Consider the following 19,697-nt stretch of genomic DNA (forward strand, 5'->3'; position numbering starts at 1 on the left):
ATACAGAATAAACAAGCCTGCAAAGGCAACAAGCCTGCAAAGGCACACCAGGACCCAAGCCACTCTGCACACTTCATGTTAGCAGGTGCATTGAAAAATGACTTCTTAGGCTAGGCATGGTGGCGCACGCCTTGAATCCCAGCACTTGGGAGGCAGAGACAGGCAGATCTCTGTGAGTTCAGGGCCAGCCGGGTCTAAAATTTCTGGACAGCCAGGGCTACACAGAAAGAGCTTATCTCAAAATTATTTATAATTAATTAATTACTTCTTCATAGTGCTGGGGACTGGCTGCCTCACACCTGCCAGACAAGTGCTCTCCCACCGAGCCACACCTCCAGCCCATCAGGTGCTTTAACAAACAAACTGTCCTGAATCTAAATTTTCTATTTGTCTATTGAGACAAGGCATCATTATGTAGCTTAGACTGGCCTTGAACTCACAGAGTTCTTAAAGATGATGGAATTTTCCCCAAGTCCAGCCCTGAGAAAATTCCCAGAGTACTGGGAAAGACGCTACATTTGGCGTGGGGTTATCTGAGGGAAAGGAATCTACATACACCATGCCTTTTTGTCCGTTACTTTATTCCTCTATGACAAAATTCCATCTATACAGCTTCAGCTCCATCCTCACACTCAGCTCCTCTCTGTGCCCTCTTTTCCTGTCCTCATACTTTTAGTAAGCTCCTATGCTTTTGACCTCATCTTCCTCCTCTGTTCCTTTGTCCTCCATCTTGCCTTCCTAGCTCCTTACTCCTGGCTCTCCGAAAACTCTGCAAGAGATCTGCTTTACCCTCTACAGAATCTCTGTCTTCCTGTCCTCTCTCTGGCCACGTGGTTCTGTGTCTGCCTCTGGAATTCTGCTCCAGTCCTTACTGCACCTGGTTATGCAAAAAGCCCTCTTGTCCTCAGTCAATCTCTCTGCCATGTCCCTAGGCCTGAAGGAAGGGGATGGTCTGAGCTTCCTTTGCACAAGAAGCAAAGCTATGCATCTCCAGTCTGCTTGTGTCCTAGGCTCAGCGGGGGAGTTAGTTACCTAGAAGTTCAGCAGGTCTGAGGAGCAGAACTGTTTGCCAAACGGTCTAGTAATATATGGGCCCACAAGAAACTCATAGCAAGGTGCAGCTGGATATCAAGGCTGTATAACACCAAATATTCCTTGATAAATGGCTTCCCATTTGACAGACCCTTGGTTGGTCAAAGTATAGTTTTAATGTATAGCTGAACCTCTAAAATACATTCTTGTGGCCCACAAGAAGTTCTACCTGCCTCTGCCTCCAGAGGGCTGGGATTTTAAAGGTGTGTGCCACCATCTTAAAAACAAAGAAAAACAAAAAAGAAAAAACTTAGGGCTGGAGAGATGGCACAGCAGTTAAAAGCACTGGCTGCTCTTCCAGAGGACCAGGTTCAATTCCCAGCACCCACATGGCAGCTTACATAGGGTTTGCCTCTGCCTCCCGAGTGCTGTGATTAAAGGTGTGTGTCACCACCACCTGGCTAATAAATACATTTTTTTAAAAGATTTATTTATTTATTATGTATACAGTGTTCTGCCTACATGCATGCTTGCAGGCCAGAAGAGGGCACCAGATCTCATTACAGATGGCTGTGAGCCACCATGTGGTTGCTGGGAATTGAATTCAGGACCTCTGGAAGAACAGCCAGTGCTCTTAACCGCTGAGCCATCTCTCCTGCCCCTAATAAATACATTTTCAAAAAGTTAAAAAGAAATAATTTTTGACAAGTTTAGAGTCACTTTGGGGGAGGAGTTCTGGGTATCAAACTCATGGCTTGGCTCATGCTAAGCACACATCCTCCTGCTGAGCTACATCCCTAGGCCCAGAGTCAAGTCTGCAGCTCAGACAAGGATGTCTATATAGCACAGAGTCACACACAAACCCAAGAGAATGTGTCACTTTGATCCCCACCTCCTACTTCAAGGAGACCAGAAAAAAAGCCATCCGGTGGCACTAACACAGTCTGAGGTCTACATGGCTTAAAACCCACCCCCTGCTGATGAAGACACTTCACGGTCCTGGTTTCATGTCACAGAGCTTAAGCAGTCACAGGCTAGGGGTTCCATTCCAGCCTGGCACATGAGTTTCTGCTTGCTTTGACTGTTTTTGTCTTGTTTGATGGCACCCAAGTCATAGAAGATCAAGATCCATGACTGAGCTGGGAGTGGTTGGCGGTAGTGCATGCCTTTAATCCCAGCACTTGGGAGGCAGAGGCAAGCAGACACACATACAGCATGGCACATGTGTGGAGATCAGAGGACTTGTGGGAGTTGGCTCTCCCCTTTCACCATGTGGGAATCAAACGAAGATCATCAGGCTTGGTAGCAAACACCCTTACCCACTGAGCCATCTCAGGGGCCCTCGGGTAAGGTTTTTTTTTCTTTTTTTTAATGCATATGGCTGTTTTGTTTGCACATATATCCATACCCTATATGTGGGCTGGTGTCCAAGGAGGCCAGAAGGCATTGGATCCCTGGAGCTGGAGTTATCAATGGCTGTGAGCCACCATGTGGGTGCTGCGACTCAGACCCGGATCCTCTAAAAGAGCAGCCAGTGCCCTTTAGAATCAGTCTTTTTTGGAGAGTGGGGATTCGGGGTATCACACCCACAGCCTGATTCACACTAAGCACATCTCTCCAGCCCCCTCAGGTGAGCTTTTAATCTCAAAGTTTCTCCCTGGCTTCTGACCTGGTGACCTTAACCTGAGTTCCACTTCCTCCACACATTTCACTCACAAGGGGACAGTCTGGTGGCTTCCTTTATTTTCTTCCCTATTCATGAACAAAGATCACCCAGTATTTCCAAGCATTTCCTTATTAGCTGGGGCTTTTTGGTTCTGTAAGGCATGGAGTCTCCTCAGCTAACCTGGGTGTGTTTTAGCACTACATTCTTCCTCCTTGCTGGCAGCCTGTCAACTCCTGTCCTGGCCATATGCTCTGCCTTCCGCCTCTGACAGTCCCCCACCAAGTACATTAACTAAGTCCCAGTGACATTCATCCCTAGCTACCTTCAAAAATCCACCCCCTCATAGTAGACAGCAGTGATCCTGTGAAAATACCAGTGTCCCCTGCCTGCCTTCCATCTGCACGGCCAAGGCTTCCAACACCAGAGTTCTCAACCTCCTCAGTTGTCACTATCGTGAATATGTTAAAAAGGGGATTCCCGTGTAGAATACAACTTCTAAAATAACTTCTGCTTCATTCATAGGCCTTCCTCGGAAAGTCTTAGAGGGGACCCCACTCCAGACAGAACATAACTGCAATCAGATAAAGCGGTTGCCTGTTTATTTCAGGGAAATGGTCCTAAAATAGGGATGGGATATCTTTTGGCAGAATATGTATGTGTGAATGCTCAAACACGTACACACACACACACACACACACACACACACACACACACACACACACACGCACAGAGGCGGCGGGGTCCAGAAGATAAATCTACTCATGGCAATTTAACTGCTAAGAGCTGTGTCTTCCTGCACTGTCTGGGGGAAGCTGCTGGACTCCTCTTCCCTTGGCGCCCCCTCATAATGTTTCAGTCCAGCCATGAAATTGCTTTTAGAGCTTATTAACGCCTAACAGTTTCAGGGTGTCCTTCCCCAAGTCCTATGCAGCTGTGATGATAAAACAGTTCAGGACCTCAGGTGCGAACTGCGGAGGGTGTGAACCTCGGAGGGTGTGAACCGCGGAGGGTGTGAACTGTGGAGGCAGCCCCATGAGGAAGCAGACAGGAAACCTGGAGCGACTGAAGGCAATGTCATGTCTGACATGGTGTCTCCTGCCATCTAAGGCAAGCGTCACCTTCTCAGGTGTTGGTAAACCTGTGTAAAAAACAGCCCCCAGTCAGTAGGGCATGGTGACATGCACCTTTAATCCCAGCACTGGGAGGCAGAGGCAGGAAGATCTCTTGTAAGTTTGAGGCCAGCCTGGTCTACATAGGAAGCTCCAGGATAGCCAGGACTAAACAGAGAGAACTTGTCTCAAAAAACTAAAAAAAACCCTAAAACTAAAAAGAAAGAAAAAAAGCCAAGGTTGTCTCAGAGGTCTGAATTTCCTCTCCTACCCACACCACTGGCTATTCCTTTAAAGTTGCTGTTCTAAGAATACCTTACAAGTAATGTCACTGTAGTTCAAAGATACACAGAGGTGTTCGGCGTGAGTGTGTGTGTGTGTGTGTGTGTGTGTGTGTGTGTGTGTATGAGTCAGAGTTTCAGAATGTAAAGATCTACAAAATTCAAAAGACCCACATTGCCTGAGGATGTAAGTCATGGACAGGTCCGAATGAGACTCATCTAGATGTTGTCAGAAAAATTAAATCTTCACTTCATAATTCCTTGGTGTGGAGCCTGCTGTGCATGGCTTCACTTCTGATTGGTCGCGCTCTCAGCACAGGGCTCACTATGTAACCCTAACCAAGTCGGCCAGGAAGGGCTCATCTTTGACGTCTTTGGGAAAGCCATTTTTCCTTGCCCATTGTCAAAAAGGTACAGGGCTGTAGCAACCGCTCATCAGTTAAGGACATTTGCAGCTCTTGCAGAGGACCTGAGTTCCCAGCATGCCACACGGTAGCTCACAGCTATCCCTAACTCCACTTCTAGGGGATTAGATGCTCTCTTCTGGCTTCCATGACTTATGCCCATGTAGGCAAAACACTCAAACACATAAAATGAAAATAAGTAAATATAAATAAATCTTTTTTTTAATTATAAAAATCTTATCTTTTATTACCAAGAGTTTTTGGTGTGTTGTTGGGAACAGCAATGAGGACCATCCTTAGGAGCCCAGGCAGTCTGCCCAGCACTCGTTCTCTGGAGCAGTGGCTTCTTGGTGCTCCCCGGAATCACTATCCAAGAACTCGTAGCTGGGTTTTACGTTGGAAGACAAGGCAGCTCGATCTGCCCCTCATCCCCCACCTCAGTGAGGCACCATGCCTCAATGGCTGCACCATGGTGCATCCACACAGGCTGCCGAGAATCTGCAATGCCTGGCAGCCGGGCCCAGCTCCCGGGACTGGCAGATGGGCCTGATCTCCCTGCAGGGCAGGCACTGAGGGGACCCAGCAGGGCCTCTGGATTCTGATCCCTCCTCAAACTGTTTGTGCCAAGAGAACGGTAAACTCGGGAATTTAACAGTCTGGGTTAGTTAGGCTTTCTCCACCCTGCGTTCTTTTTCTTGGGATGACCAAAGGAAGAGGAAAAAAATCTGTTTGCTGAAAATAATTCAAGTTTACAGGTTTGTTTTCTCATCTGTTTTGTTTTGTTGAAATAGAGTTTCATATTATAGCCTGGTACTCCCTGTGTAGCCCAGACTGGCCTCAAATTCACAGCAATCCTCCAGCCTCAGTCTCCTGAGTGCTGGGAATACAGACACCATGTCCAACATCAAACTCACAGTTTGCATAGTTTGTAAAGTAAAGCATTCCTGCTCACCCCACCTGCCTACCTGTCGGATGCAGCCAGGAAAGAACAGGCCATACAGGGCACCAGATAGCAATAGAGTAATAGGATATTAATAACACAGCATGTGATTACCTATTTTCTAGGCACGTTTACATCAACAGATAGAAACCCACAGAGGATCCCAGGAAACCCTAACCAATAACACGAGACATCTCCAGACTTGCCAACGTGTAGGGTCCGGCCAGAATGACTAACTAGCTCAGCCTCTGGCCTCTACGCAGCTTTACATCTGTGAACACAGCCTAGTGAAACCATTTTATGGATTTGTGTGCTTATTTATTTATTTTTCATTTTTCAGGCAGACTCCCCTGAAGCCTAGGCTGGCCTCCAGTTCCATATGTAGCTGAGGATGACCTTGAACCTGAAGCCCTCCTGACTCCACCTTCTTCAGGCTGAGACGACTAGCTTGTGCACCAGCACTGTTTTATGCAACCCAGAGCCACGCTGGCTGCGAGGCAAGCCCTGTAAAGGGCTCAGTTGCACTTCCAGCTCTAAAATCCTTTTAAATGTTCACAAGAGGTACCCTGCAAGTCAGGCATAAAATACACGCCTAGAATCCCAGCATTTGGGAGGCTGAGTGAGACTCTGAGGCTGACTCAAAAACAAACAAACAAAAAAACAAACACAAAAAGAAAAGTAAAGAGCTAACTAGTGTATTGGCATTACTTAACAGCTAATAATTTGAAATGGCAATTGGAAACTAGGGATGGGATGTGGCTCAATGCCTGCCTGGCATGCTCAGGGCATTAGGTTCAGTCCCCACATCAATAAATAAATAGACAAATGTAACCCAATGTCCAGTATTTTGGTTGTTCACCCTTGATGGACAGATGTATAACCTGGTTAAAAAATAATAATATAGTCCAGATGTGGTGGCATATACTTTTAATTCTAGCACTCATGAAGCAAAAGCAAGAGGATCTCTGTGAGTTTGAGGCCAGCCTGGTCTACATATGAGTTGTAGGTCAGCCAGGGCTACACAATGAAACCTTGTCTCAGAACAACAACAATAGTAATAATGATGAAAATAATACTTAATGAAAAGAAATCAAAGTTTTATATATATATATACATATATACATATATATATATTCCCCCCCCCCCCCCAAGACAAGGTTTCTATATATAACAGTCCTGGCTGTCCTGGAACTCACTCTGTAGACCAGGCTGGCCTCGATCTCACAGAGATCCACCTACCTCTGCCTCCCGAGTACTAGGACTAAAGGTGTGCGCCACCACTGCCTGGCAGTTTCACATGTTTTAAAGGCTTCAAAATTGTATGTTTTTAAGATATATTTTTAAGTGTGTGTGTGTGTGTGTGTGTGTGTGTGTGTGTGTGTGTGTGAGAGAGAGAGAGAGGGGGGGGGGTGTCTGTGGAGACAGAAAAGGGTGTCAGCTGCCCTGGAGCTGGAGTTACGGGGGGGCTGTGAGCCTCCTGACGCGGATGCCAGGAAATGAACCCGGGTCCTCTGCAAGAACCAAGTGTTCTTAACCGCTGAGCCATCTCTCCAGCCCCTAAATTATAGTCGATGCACACTCACCTGGGGATTGAACCTAAAACCTCATGCACGGTGGTTAAAAGCTGTACCACAGCACTAATCCGCCAGCATGAAACAGTGCTTATAGCCTAATTGCATTATTAAGGAATATCTTCTTTTGTCTTGATGAGCAAACGATGTAAATTCTACCACTGAATGCTGGAACAGGCCTGGCTTGCCTCTGAGAGTGGGCTCTGCGAAGCTGACGGGAGGGGGGAAGCTGAGGAGGTGAGGGGGGGGCGGGGCAGGGACAAGGACATGAAGCCAGTCTTTGTCCTGCCATGTCGTGGTATAAGTGGCATTGTTGAACTTTTCCAGCAAAGGGTCGCATCTAGAATACATTTTCAACTTCCAAACTAAGAGTGCATTTGACAATTCCTACTCAGTCGGAGCGCTGGGAGCGTCGCTGGAAACTTCCAGGCCGAGGGCTTGCCAAAACAATGCAGCCTGTCTGGGATAAATTATAAGGGCAGCGAAAATACAAAACAGAAAAACTTCAAAATAAGTTAACCAAAGAAATATGCCTGAACTATTCCAGCAATTTCCTGAAGCTTCTTTTTTTCCCCTCCAGTCTTACAGTGCTCCAGCCCCGGGGCTGTGGGTTACTCTGGTGCACAGTCATTGAAATAGAAGGAGAAAGGAAAAAAAACAAACACAAAAAACTAACCCCAAACTGAAAGATAGCAAATGAGAGCAGGATCTCCATCCGGTGGCCATTCACTTGCTAAGCAGGGCTAAGAAAAGGCTTTCTGTTGCCCCGTACCCCAGTTACCCAAAGTAGAATTCAAAGTATCTGTTAACTCAACGGGAAAAGCATCTTTTGTTGGGCGGGCAGCAGGCCATGTGGAGAGTCCACCCCGCGTCCAGAGAGGAGGCTGCAGAAGCAAACCCGCTCTGAGCTCGCACTGAGATGAGGAAGGGCCGGGGCCTCCTGGTTTCTAGACACGACCATTGCAGTAGACTGCAGCGTTTCATTATGGATGTTGGAAGCTGGAGTCTCACTATGTAGCCCTGGCTGGCCTGGAACTCTCTCCATGGATTGCCAACCTCTGCCTCCCAAGTGCTGGGATTAAAGTTGTGTGCTTCCATTCCAGGATGAAATGATTGTACCTTTCCCTCTGCCTTCTCTCAACAAGCAACTCCACCCGGGGTTCACAAAGGTTCTGACACCCATGGCTACGGACACGCTGGCTGAAGGTCTTGGGCATTTGCTATCTCTGCCACCAGGGTTAACACAGTGCTGCATTTGTTTCTCAGGGTGACCATAGAGACACGCAAATCTCTAGTTTTAGAAAAGAAACACTTGGGAGGCTCAAACACAGTCCTGTTAGACACAGGAGCAAGAATATCATGCTTCCGTTATTTCTTTTCAGTGTATGTGCATGTACACGTGTGTGTGGGTATACAGGTACATGTGTATGCATTTGAGCACGGAGGACGAGTGTTGTTCCTCAGGCACCATCCACTTAATCGCTTTCTTTTCAACAGTCTGCCACCAGCCTGGAACTCCCCAATCAGGCTGGTCGGCCTGGCCAATGAGCCCTAGGGACCCACCTGTCTTCACCCTCCCCCACCCACCCCAGTACTGGGGTTATAAAGGTATGCTACCACACTCAGCATTTTTTTTTTAAACAAATGAAAATGGGTTATGGGTTGAACTCTGGTCTGGACACTTGTGACTGAGCCATGTCCCCGCCCTTTACTCCATTCCTGAAGTTAATCTGAACTGCCTGGGGGCAGCTGCTGACCTTTATTGTCCAAGTCACAGCAAACATCTAATGAAGAATGCTTGCTACTCAGCTGGTGGTAGCACTCACCTGTGGGCTGAGACTGCACGACCCCAAGTTTAAAGCCATTCCGGGGTACATAGTGAGTACTAGGCCAGCCAGGGCCATATAGCCAGACTCTCCAAACAACGGCTCCACCTTACATGTGTTATTCTGTAAGGAGCCATCATGGGAGACCACAGGCTCTTCCACTGTGACCTGGGTTGGCTCTGCTTTCTCTAGGCTACACAGCACTTCACAAGAGTCCTATTGATCAGAGAAACGTCCAAGAACCTCGCATGGACTTCAGGCTATGGGGGGAGGTAAGAGTGTCTGCTGATACACAAACCCCTAAGCCTGTCCATGGAAGATAAAATGCCAAGCCTGAGATGGCTCAGTGGTTTGGAACACTCATTGCTCTTCTAGAGGCCCCAGGTTTGGCTCCCGGCACCCACCTGGTGGCTCACAACTGCCTGTAAGTCCAGCTCAAGAAAATCTAAAGTTCCTTTCTAGCTTCCTCAGGCATGCCACTTCATGCACACATATATACTCAGGCTCACACACACACATGCATAAAATTATAAATAAAAAATATATTTGAAAAAGAATGCCCAAGCCCATAAATTAGTATAAAAAATTGCCTGGCAGAAACAACAAATATCTGTTGTGGAATAATCTTTTTGTACATTGTAAAGATGTGTTGCTCTCATTGGTTTAAAAAAGAGCTAAATGGCCAATAGCTAGGCAGAAAGAGCTTTAGGTGGGACTTTCAAACAGTGAGAACTCTGGGATAAAGAAAGGTGGAGTCGCCAGGAGACTTGGGGAGAAGCAAGATGAATATGCTGTGCTGAGGAAAGGTACTGAGTCACATGGTAGAACATAGATAAGAAATATGGGTTCATTTAAGTTGTAAGGTCTAGTTAGCAACAAGCCAAAGCTATTGGCCAATGATTTATAATTAATAAGTCTCTATGTGGTTATTTGGGAGCTGGTTGGTGGGACAGAAAATTCTGCCTACATATACCCTTGCTAGGGTGGCATTTCCATGGTCCTACATCTCCAAAGGAGAAGCAATCACTGTCAAAGATATTCATTCAAGAAAGATTATAAACGTACCAGGGAGCAGGCCACCATGAGACCCAATACCACAAGAACCTGGACTATCAGAATGTCTGGAAGAAATATAAAACAAAAAGATGCAAAAAGCAAAAAGAGGAAGAAGAAGAAGAAGAAGAAGAAGAAGAAGAAGAAGAAGAAGAAGAAGAAGAAGGAAAGAAAGAAAAGAAAAAGTAACAGAAGTCACAATAATATGATGTTATCAAGTGAAGGTCTGAAGAAGATAGCAGTGAAACTTCTAGAAATGAAAAAGTAGTTGCACCTGGTGGTGGTGGCACACGCCTTTAATTCCAGCACTTGGGAGGCAGAGGCAGGCAGATCCCTGAGTTCAAGGCCAGCCTGGTCTACAGAGCAGTTCCAGGACAAGCACCAAAGCTACACGGAGAAACCCTGTCTCAAAAAAACAAAGGGGGGGGGGAGTAGTTGCAGAAATTTAAGAACTCAATAAATGAGCTAATAGAGTAATTAAAAGCACGGGGCTGGCGAGACAGCTCACTGGTTAAGAGCACTGGCTGCTCTTCCAGAGGACCTGGGTTTGATTCTCAGCACCCACATGGCAGCTCACAACTGTCTGTAATTCCAGGATTCTGATACCTTCATACAGACCTACATGCAGGCAAAACACCAGTGCATATAAAATAAAAATAAGTAATTAGAAGTTGCACAAAAGTTCATATACAGAGATAAAGAAACACAATGGAGCCAAAAGGATGGCTTAGCTCCTCCCATGCACGCCCTGTAAACTGAGTTTGATCCCCAGAGCCCACGTTGAGGTGGAAGGAGAGAACTGACTCTTCATGTCACTGTGTCACCCCCTCACAATAATAATAATAAATAACATAAATAATGTATGAAAGGGGAGAGGTCTATGAGACACAATGAGGAGCTGCACCCTCATCTAACACAAGTCCCTGAGCCATCAATTCCAGAGACTGAAAGATGAATAATTTTTGAAACTTTTTTGTTTTTATGTTTTTCTTTTCTTTTCTTTTCTTTTTTCTTTTTTTTTTTTTCCGGAGCTGAGAACCAAACCCACTGAGCTAAATCCCCAATCCCTTGTTTTATGTTTTTCGAGACAGGGTTTCTCTGTGTAGCCCTGGCTTTCCTGGAACTAACTCTGTAGATCAGGCTGGCCTCAAAGTCAGAGATCTGCCTGCCTCTACATTCAGGTGCTGGGATCAAAGGTGTGTGCCATCACACCTGGCCCTTTTTGAAGCTTTAATGCCTATAGTTTCCTTGCATTTATGAAATAAATAAATACTCAAGGACCCCGAGGAAATAAAAAATAAGAACTATGTCTGAGCAGTGGTGGCACACGCCTTTAATCCCAGCATTCAGGAGGCAGAGCCAGGCGGATCTCTGTGAGTTCAAGGACATACTGGTCTACAGAACAAGTTCCAGGACAGGCACCAAAACTCACGTAGAAACCTGTCTTGAAAACAAACAAACAAACAAACAAAAAAAGAAATAAAGAAAAAGAAAAAAGAAAAGAAAAAACCCCTCCCTTCTTCTCTCTCTTCTGCTCTCTCTCCATTCCCATGAGGTGTGCACCCTCGACCCCTCCCCCCTCCTTCTTTCTGTCTCCCTCTTTCCCTATCTTTCTATTATAATAAACTCACTTCCATGTGGACACAGTGTCTGGGGTATGAGTGACTGTCCACGCACCCGCCACTGTATCTGCCCGGCATGTTCCCCTGCACGCGGGGGGATACCCTGGCCTGGCCAGCCGGGGGGTGGGGGGGCACGTGTGTAATATCATAACAGCCATCTCACTGCTTCTTCTTCTTTCCTTTCTCTCTCTTTCACAATTATTTACTTGTTTCCGCTATTGTTGGTTTTTTGGGGGTGGGGTGGTGTTCAAGCAGGGCTTCTCTGTGTAGCCCTAGCTGTCCTGGAACTCACTCTGTAGACCAGGCTGGCCTCAAACTCACAGAGATCCACCTGCCTCTGCCTCCTGAGTGCTGGGATTAAAGGTGTGCGCCACCACCGCCCAGCTTGGGGCTCTGTCGTTGTTCCTGAGAAAGAATCTATGCAACCCTTGATGACTTCCAACTCATTATGTAGCACACATTGGCCTCAAACTCACAGTCCTCCTGCCTCAGCCTCTCAAGTGCCTGGAGTGTTGGCACAAGATATCACACCATGCCATGCTTGGTTTTGAAGGTCAGTCTTGAATGTGAACTTGACTGGACTGAGAAACACCCATAAGTTCAGTGGAGCGCCTCTGAGTGAGTCTGTGAGGGCTTGTCCCCAGGCAGTGAGAGTCAAGCTTGTCCCCAGGCAGTGAGAGTCAAGCTTGTCCCCAGGCAGTGAGAGTCAAGCTTGTCCCCAGGCAGTGAGAGTCAAGCTTGTCCCCAGGCTGTGAGAGTCAAGCTTGTCCCCAGGCGGTGAGAAAGCTAGGGCTCTGACAGTCCTAAGGTTAGGCTTTCCACAGACTCAACATCTGAGCAGACTCCAGGGAGAAGGTGGGCTGTGTAAGGCGAGGCCTGCCTAGAGGAAGCAGGTCACTGGAGGGGTGTCTCTCAAGACTCTATCTTGCCCTGACCTCTTTCTGTCTCTCTTTTTGCTGGCTTCTGTGATGTAACGCTTTCCTGCTAGGACAGAGAGAAACTTCTAGAACCATGAGCAAAGTCTTTCTTTCCTCTAGCTGTTTCTGCCAGGCATTGGGTCACAGTGATGATGAAACTAACAGGCCATTTGCTTCTCTGGAAGGTTTGCTATTCCATATCCAGCCGATTCCCGTTCTCTGTCTCTATCTCCTGTCTGTTAACCGGAGCCCTCACGAAACCTTCCATTATTACCCAACGGGTGCTACGCATTCCTCCACCAACACATACTCTGTTGAATGCCTAGATGCTTGGAATGTTTTTGAGGCTAAATATATTCATTTGATTAGCAGTACATTAAAGCCACGAATGCTGGCCATACGTCTGCATTTCTAGCATTTGTTAGGCCTCAGCAGAAGGACTGAGAGGTTGAGGGCAACCTGCTAAGAAAGATGTGCTCTCAAAAAATAAAAACAGGCTGGGTGGTGGTGGTGGTGGCACACGCCTTCAATCCCAGCACTCAGGAGGCAGAGGCAGTTAGATCCCTGAGTTCGAGGCCAACCTGCTCTACAGAGTGAGTTCCAGGACAGCCAGGGCTACACACAGAAACCCTGTGTTGAAAAACCAAAAAGTATTTTTAAACCCTTTTAGGTTCCAAGATGAAGCTGCAGTTGCAATATGTATTTCCTGCATTCGTGCTGACCACTTCCTCTTTTTATCTTTTTTTGTTTTTAGAATTATCTTCTAGACTCCTGGGAGGGCGTGGGTGTCCCAGCTGCTGACAGAACCACACCACCGATGCCTTTAAGGCACTTGCCTTCCTTGGCCTTCCTGATTCCTGAAGAAATCCTTCAGAGATCTAGTCAGACATTTTTACCTAAAACAAAAATTGGGGGCCAGCAAGAAAGACGCTTACATGTTCAATAAAGCCATCAACTCAGTACCCCAGACAGCAAAGGAAGCATGCAACCACTTCATTCCACTGCGTCCAGCGCTCAGGGGGCGTGGGTTGGAGACAGCTTCCCCAAACGGTGAAAACTTAACCCTCCACTGCTTATCTGGCTCCGGTCACAGTAAACCTCTCACCCTGCTTCAGGCACTGCGACTGTGTTCTTAGAGTGGCCAATGGCCCAGGCTGCCCGCTCCACTGATCTTGAGAAAATTATCAGACAATCCTTTGAACAAAAGGCCTTCTTGTTTAATGATGGCAGAAGTTCTAGACTTCAATTTTGTTTTTAATATTTGAAACATTCTATCACATAATCTAAGACATATTAAAACACACATACACACACACACACACACACACACACACACACACACACAGTGGGGAGATGGTTTGATGGTTAAGAATGTTCATTGTTCTTGCAGAGAACATGAGTTCAGTTCGCAGCACCCAAGTCAGGCAGCTCACAAATGACTGTAACTCCAGCTCCAGGGAAATCTGGTGCCTCTGGCCTCCTTGAGCACCAAGTGTGCGTGTACACACGTACATAATTAAAATAATAAAATAAATGTTGAAAACACACACATACAAAATATATGCAGTTCTAAAAATATTTTATCATTGTGTGTGTGTGTGTGTGTGTGTGTGTGTGTGTGTGTGTGTTCTTGAGGAAGCCAGAATAGGGTGTCAGATCCCATAGAGCTGAAGTTACAGGCAATTGGGAGCTGCTTGACTTAGGTGCTGGGAACTGAACTCTGGTTCTCAGTAAAACCAGTACACACTTAACCACTGAGCCACTTCTCCAGCCCCCACATGACCTTTTAATTATAATTTAAAAACCTGAAAGAGGGGGCTGGAGAGATGGCTCATCCGTAAAGAGCACTGGCTGCTCTTCCAGAGAGCATTTGTGTTCCCAGCACCCACACGATGCACAGACACACATGCACCCAAACACTCATGCACAGAAAGCAAATACATCTAAACAAAACACAAACCCGAAAGAGGGGCATGGCCGCACTTGTCTTTAATCCCATCTCAAGAGGCAGAGGAAAACGGATCTTTGTGAGTTCGAGGCCAGCCTGGTTGATGTTTTGGTTATTTACTTATTAGTAAACCTGAAACAAGCCAGACCCATCTGGGAAGAGGGAACTTCAATTGAGAAAATGCTGCCATCAGATTGCCCTGTGAGCAAGGCTGTGGTGCATTTTCTTTGTGTATTTTATGTAGATGGGTGTTTTGTCTGCATGTACATCTGCACACCAGAAGGCATCAGATCTCACAAACCTACAGTGATAGATAGTTGTGGGTCGCCACATGAGTGCTGGGAATTGGGCTTAGGACCCCAGGAAGAGCAGCTGTTGCTTAACCACTGAGCCATCTCTCCAGCACCTGAACACTTTTCTTAATTGATGATTGATGTAGGAGGACCTAGCTCATGGTGGTTGGGGCCACCCCGGGAAGGTGGTCCTGGGTGTCTAAGAAAGCAGACTGAGCAAGCCCTGAGAAGCGAGCCAGGAAGCGCACTGTTCCTCCAGGACCTCTGCGTACATTCCTGCCTCTACTACTGCTTGACTTCTTGCCCTGACTTTTCCTTCATGATGGGCTGTAAGTAGCAAGATGAAAAAATCCCTTTCCTCCCCAGGTTACTTTTGGTCATGATGTTTACCAAGGTAATAAAAAGCCAACTAGGACAGTACACAGTTCCAGGCCAGCCAGGCCTATATAATGAGACCCTGTCTCAAAAATCAAAACAAAACCAACACCTGGAATCAGGGGCAAGCAAGATGCCCAGAGGGTAAAGGTGTCTGCTGCCTGACAATCTGAGTTTAACCCCCAGGACCCAAATGGTGGAAGGAGAGAACTGACTCCTTAAAGTGTCCTTTGACCCCCACTGGCGCGTCATGGCATGCTCACTCCTAACCCCATGAATAACTAAATAAACAGACAAATGTAAAAACCTGAATTCAGCTCAGTGGAAAAGCATGTGAAAGACACTAATTCCCAAACCAAACCTCAGCTTACATCCTCATGTCCATACCTTAGAATTCTCCCTTTCTTCATAACAACTCAGGCCTTCCTCCTATCTGACTTTATAATAGAGACATGTATGTAATGTCTTAAAATGAACTATATTCAAAGTCTCCCCTTTTTTTATTGTTCTTATTTTCAGGAGTGCTGTGGAATAATCCTCTTGTACACTATAAAGATTTGTCACTCGAATCGGCTTAATAAAACGCTGATTGGCCAGTAGCCAGGCAAGAAGTATAGGCGGGGTGAACAAACTAAGGATGATGGGAAGGAGAAGGGCAGAGTCAGGGGTTGGCCAGTCAGATGCAGAGGGAGCAGGAGATGAACGTGCCATGCTAATAAATCTACCACCATGTGGCAAAGCATAAATAGAAATACGGGTTAATTTAAGTGTAAGAGTTAGCTAGTAACAAGTCTGAGCTATCAGCTGAGTATTTATAATTCATATTCGGCCTCTGAGTCAGTTATTTGGGACCAGGCAGTTGGAACAGGAAACATGCATTTACATGGGAGTGATTTGAGACAGTCTTTCTCTGAATCCTAGGCTGGCCTGGAATTTGCTGTGTTGTCCTCGCTTGATGTAAACTATCCCGAGTGCAGGGATTATAGTTGTAATGTCCCACCCTGAAAACGTTCACAAGTCATATTACCATAGAAAAATGAGATGTAAAGTCCCACAGAAACTGGTCTGCTCTATGTTGACGATTCTAATGTAACTTAACTTTTGTTTTTCCTGGCTGGCCTGAAACTTGTTAGGCCATCTAAAATTCATGGAACTCCATCTGTCTCTGCCTCCCAAGTACTGGGATTACAGGTGTGAGCCAACCACACTCAGCAATAATTTAACTTAAGTATTTCCTCAAATTGAGTTATGCAACAAAAAAGGCTCATGATTAAACCAGAGAGAAGGTGAACTCACATCCGAGTTCTAACTAGTCACCTCTCTTGAAGTATGAAGAGAAGAAGCCACACAAACTTTCTGTGGCTGAGAGGGGTCCATAAATTGAGACTGTAGCCACAGAAGAGCCACACCTCCAAGAAAAGTAAAGGCTGGGGAGATGGCTCGGTGGAAGAGGCCCTTGCCACCAAGCCAGACAAGCTGAGTTCTATCCCAGCACCCACATGGTGGGAGGAGAGAACCAACTCTTGAAGCTGTCCACTGATGTCCACATGGGCACTGTGGGGGACACCCCCCCACACACACACACATACAAATAATAATACATTCTTTTCAAAGATAAATTAGATGGATAGTGACGGAGGCAGATACCGACATCAACAGGCCTCTGTACACACATGTGCACCTGAATATGTACACACACACACACACACACACACACACACACACACACACACACAAGAAAAACAAGAAATTGATACTGAAGTTTGTAAAAACAACAACAAAACCCAACTCGACCACTGTTTTCATTTCTACAGCCCTCTGTAGCCAGTGACTGTAGATTCTGTTAGACAATACCCTGCTATGCATGTAAAGTTACATAGGGATGGCAGTCACATGACAGGGTGGGGTTATTCACCCAGGCCTCGGATGGACTTGATTTTAACATGAGTGTTTAGAAAACACTGCACTCTCTGTTGGGAAATATTAATTTACAGGCTGTTCATTCGGACAACCTTCCCCTCTCATCCCATACCAGGCTGGCAAAGCAGGGCACTGTCGGAAGTTCCCTCTCTGTTCCCTCTCTGCTCTGCTCCCTCCCCCATCTTTCTTTCTCACTAGGCCTGGTCCTGTTCCCCCCACCCCTTTTCCCTCCTAATAAATCTCTAAAAGGTCCCACTGGGTTCTGTCGTGACCGTGACCTTTCCACGCGGTAACCAGCGCCGTGTTACTATCACTTGTGTCAGGGGAAGGATAAGATCTGTTTTTACTAAAACCAGAAAATACATTCCAACATATGGCTGCCTAACTGGATCAACCAGCTGAAACTGGAGGAGCCCAAACCCTGACAGTCTCACCTCCAGAGAGGAGAGGCTGGAGGACGCCGTGGACATGCAGCTGGCCCTCCTCCTCCATCACTGTGCCTCTGAGGAATCCAGCATCCAGGGAACAGCCAAACGTACACTCCCGCCCAGAGAAAAAGCCCTTTCAGGGAATTAATTACCAAGCTCCTGGCCACAAGGCAAGTCTTCTGTGTCCTAAAGTGGGTAAGAACCTATGTAGGAAGTTTGAACACAGTACTGTGACAATCATGACTTAGTGATGTCTTCAGAAAGAAAAGGCGATTCTGCTCATACCTAGACCCAGAGACTCATGCAAGTTTATACTACATGTCCCCTGGGCCATCACACACACTCCAGAGTCTTGGGAGACACAGCACAGCGTTACATAAACTGTACAACTGGCTGCTAGGAACAGGAAGGTGAGCTGAGTCAAATATAATCGGGCCACTTAATCATTTGTGGAAACTGGGGGAGAGACATCTGTGTTGAGTCAAAGACTGTCAGAAGTGGCAATGGAAAGCGGGTGTGGCCATGCACCCCTGAAATTTCAGCATTCGGGAGGTGAAGGCAGGAGGGTGGCTAGCTTGGGCTATGTACGGAAACCTGTTTCCAAAAACAAAGCAAAGGCAACAATGGGGCTTCAGTGAGAAAAGCTGACTTCACGACTCCGCATTGCCTGGGTGGACAGCAGGTTTCAGGTCACCTCCAAAGCGAAAGGACCTAAAATAGTCTGTGTTTAGACATCCGTGCTTATGCTCTGGGGTCCATGGCTCTCAAATTGGGAGCCTCACATCCCTGGGGAGGGTGGCCATGGTACTTTGAGAAAAAAAAACAAAACAAAACCAAAAAACCTGCTCCCCGTAGGGAAAGATGAATCAATGGAAACATGCAAGTAATTGAGGTAGCGATTCAATTAGGAGGTACCCCCACACATCCTATGGGGTGGGGAGATGACTCAGTTAGTGAAATGTCTGATGTGCAGCTAGGCTTGAGTTTGCATTCTCAGCACTCCAAACAAACAACACTCATAACAACAACCACCCGGGGCAGTGGCAATCACCTGTGACCTCAGGGCTGTGACCTCAGGGCTGGGCAGGGTAGAGACAAGCAGATCCCAGGGCTTGCTGGAAGGCAGCCGAGCCAAAGCAAGCTCCAGGTTCAGTGAAAATAAAAATCCACCAGGATCAAAAAGGAGCAGACAATGAAACACTGAATCAGGGATGAAGAGATCCAACACCCTCTTCTGGCCTCTGCACTTACCCACACATATGTAACTGTCACAGAGAAGCCTCGTTAGACATTTAAGAGACAATAAGAGCTGGTGATGTAGTGTGTGTCTTCAGTCTCAGTGACTGGGGAGGTTGAGGCAAGGGAAGCAAGAACTCAAAGCCAGCCTGTCACTTCAACATAAGGAAACACAAAAGACAAAACCCAGAACTAGACACTTCCATCTTACAATTATTTCAGAAAAAAAGAGCAACCTCCCAAATTCTAAGTAAATGAAAACAGAAGGGGAGTTTTTATGAATTCAATGAATTAGGCCTGCCTGCCCTTTTTTTTTTTTTAAACAGTCTCATTATGTAGCCCAAGCTAGTCTCAAATTTTGATCTATCTGTCTCCCAAAGCTGGGATTACAATAGTGTGTGCAACCTCACTCACCGAAATGAAAAATCTTGAGTGAAATATGTTGAAAAGTTTGTGTCCTTAAAAAAACAGTAACATAATCTAGCTGAGTTTACCCAGGATCACTTAATTCAATGTAGGAAAATAGATGAATGTAACCCTACAGCTCAATGAAGGAGAGGAAGCAGAAAATGGTATCTGATTACCAAATCAAGCTTTTTAAGAACAGACATTTTAGAGGGCTGAAGAGCTGGCTCTGCAGTTAAGAGCATTTGCTGCCCTTTCAGAAGACCTGGGTTCAATTCCCAGCACCCACAGCGTGGCTCACAACTGTCTGTAACTCCAGTTCCAGGGGATCTGATCCCCTCTCCTGGTCTCCACAGGCGCTGTACACATGTGGCACATAAACACACATTCAGACAAACATCCACACACATAAAACAGAATAAAGAGGGCGGCGGCGGCGGAGGCGGCGGCGGCGGCAGCAGTGGCGCCCGCCTTTAATCCCAGCACTCGGGAGGCAGAGCCAGGCGGATCTCTGTGAGTTCAAGGCCAGCCTGGTCTACAGAGTGAGATACAGGACAGGCACCAAAACTACACGGAGCAACCCTGTCTCGAAAAAAAAAAAAATAGAATAAAGATATTTTGGCAAAATAAAGAGTGAGAATTTCTTCTTTAAAAAGACATATTAAAATCAG

The 19,697-nt window shown here is 46.4% G+C and overlaps 1 protein-coding gene across 12 annotated transcripts in view; it reads right to left on the bottom strand.

Moving 5' to 3' along the window:
- Fnbp1 (formin binding protein 1) overlaps positions 1–19,697 on the bottom strand; it is a 123,806-nt gene that overhangs the window by 33,736 nt on the left and 70,373 nt on the right. The window lies entirely within an intron of this gene.

Source organism: Peromyscus eremicus, chromosome 4 (genome assembly GCF_949786415.1).
Source record: "Peromyscus eremicus chromosome 4, PerEre_H2_v1, whole genome shotgun sequence".
Classification (NCBI taxonomy): domain Eukaryota; kingdom Metazoa; phylum Chordata; class Mammalia; order Rodentia; family Cricetidae; genus Peromyscus; species Peromyscus eremicus.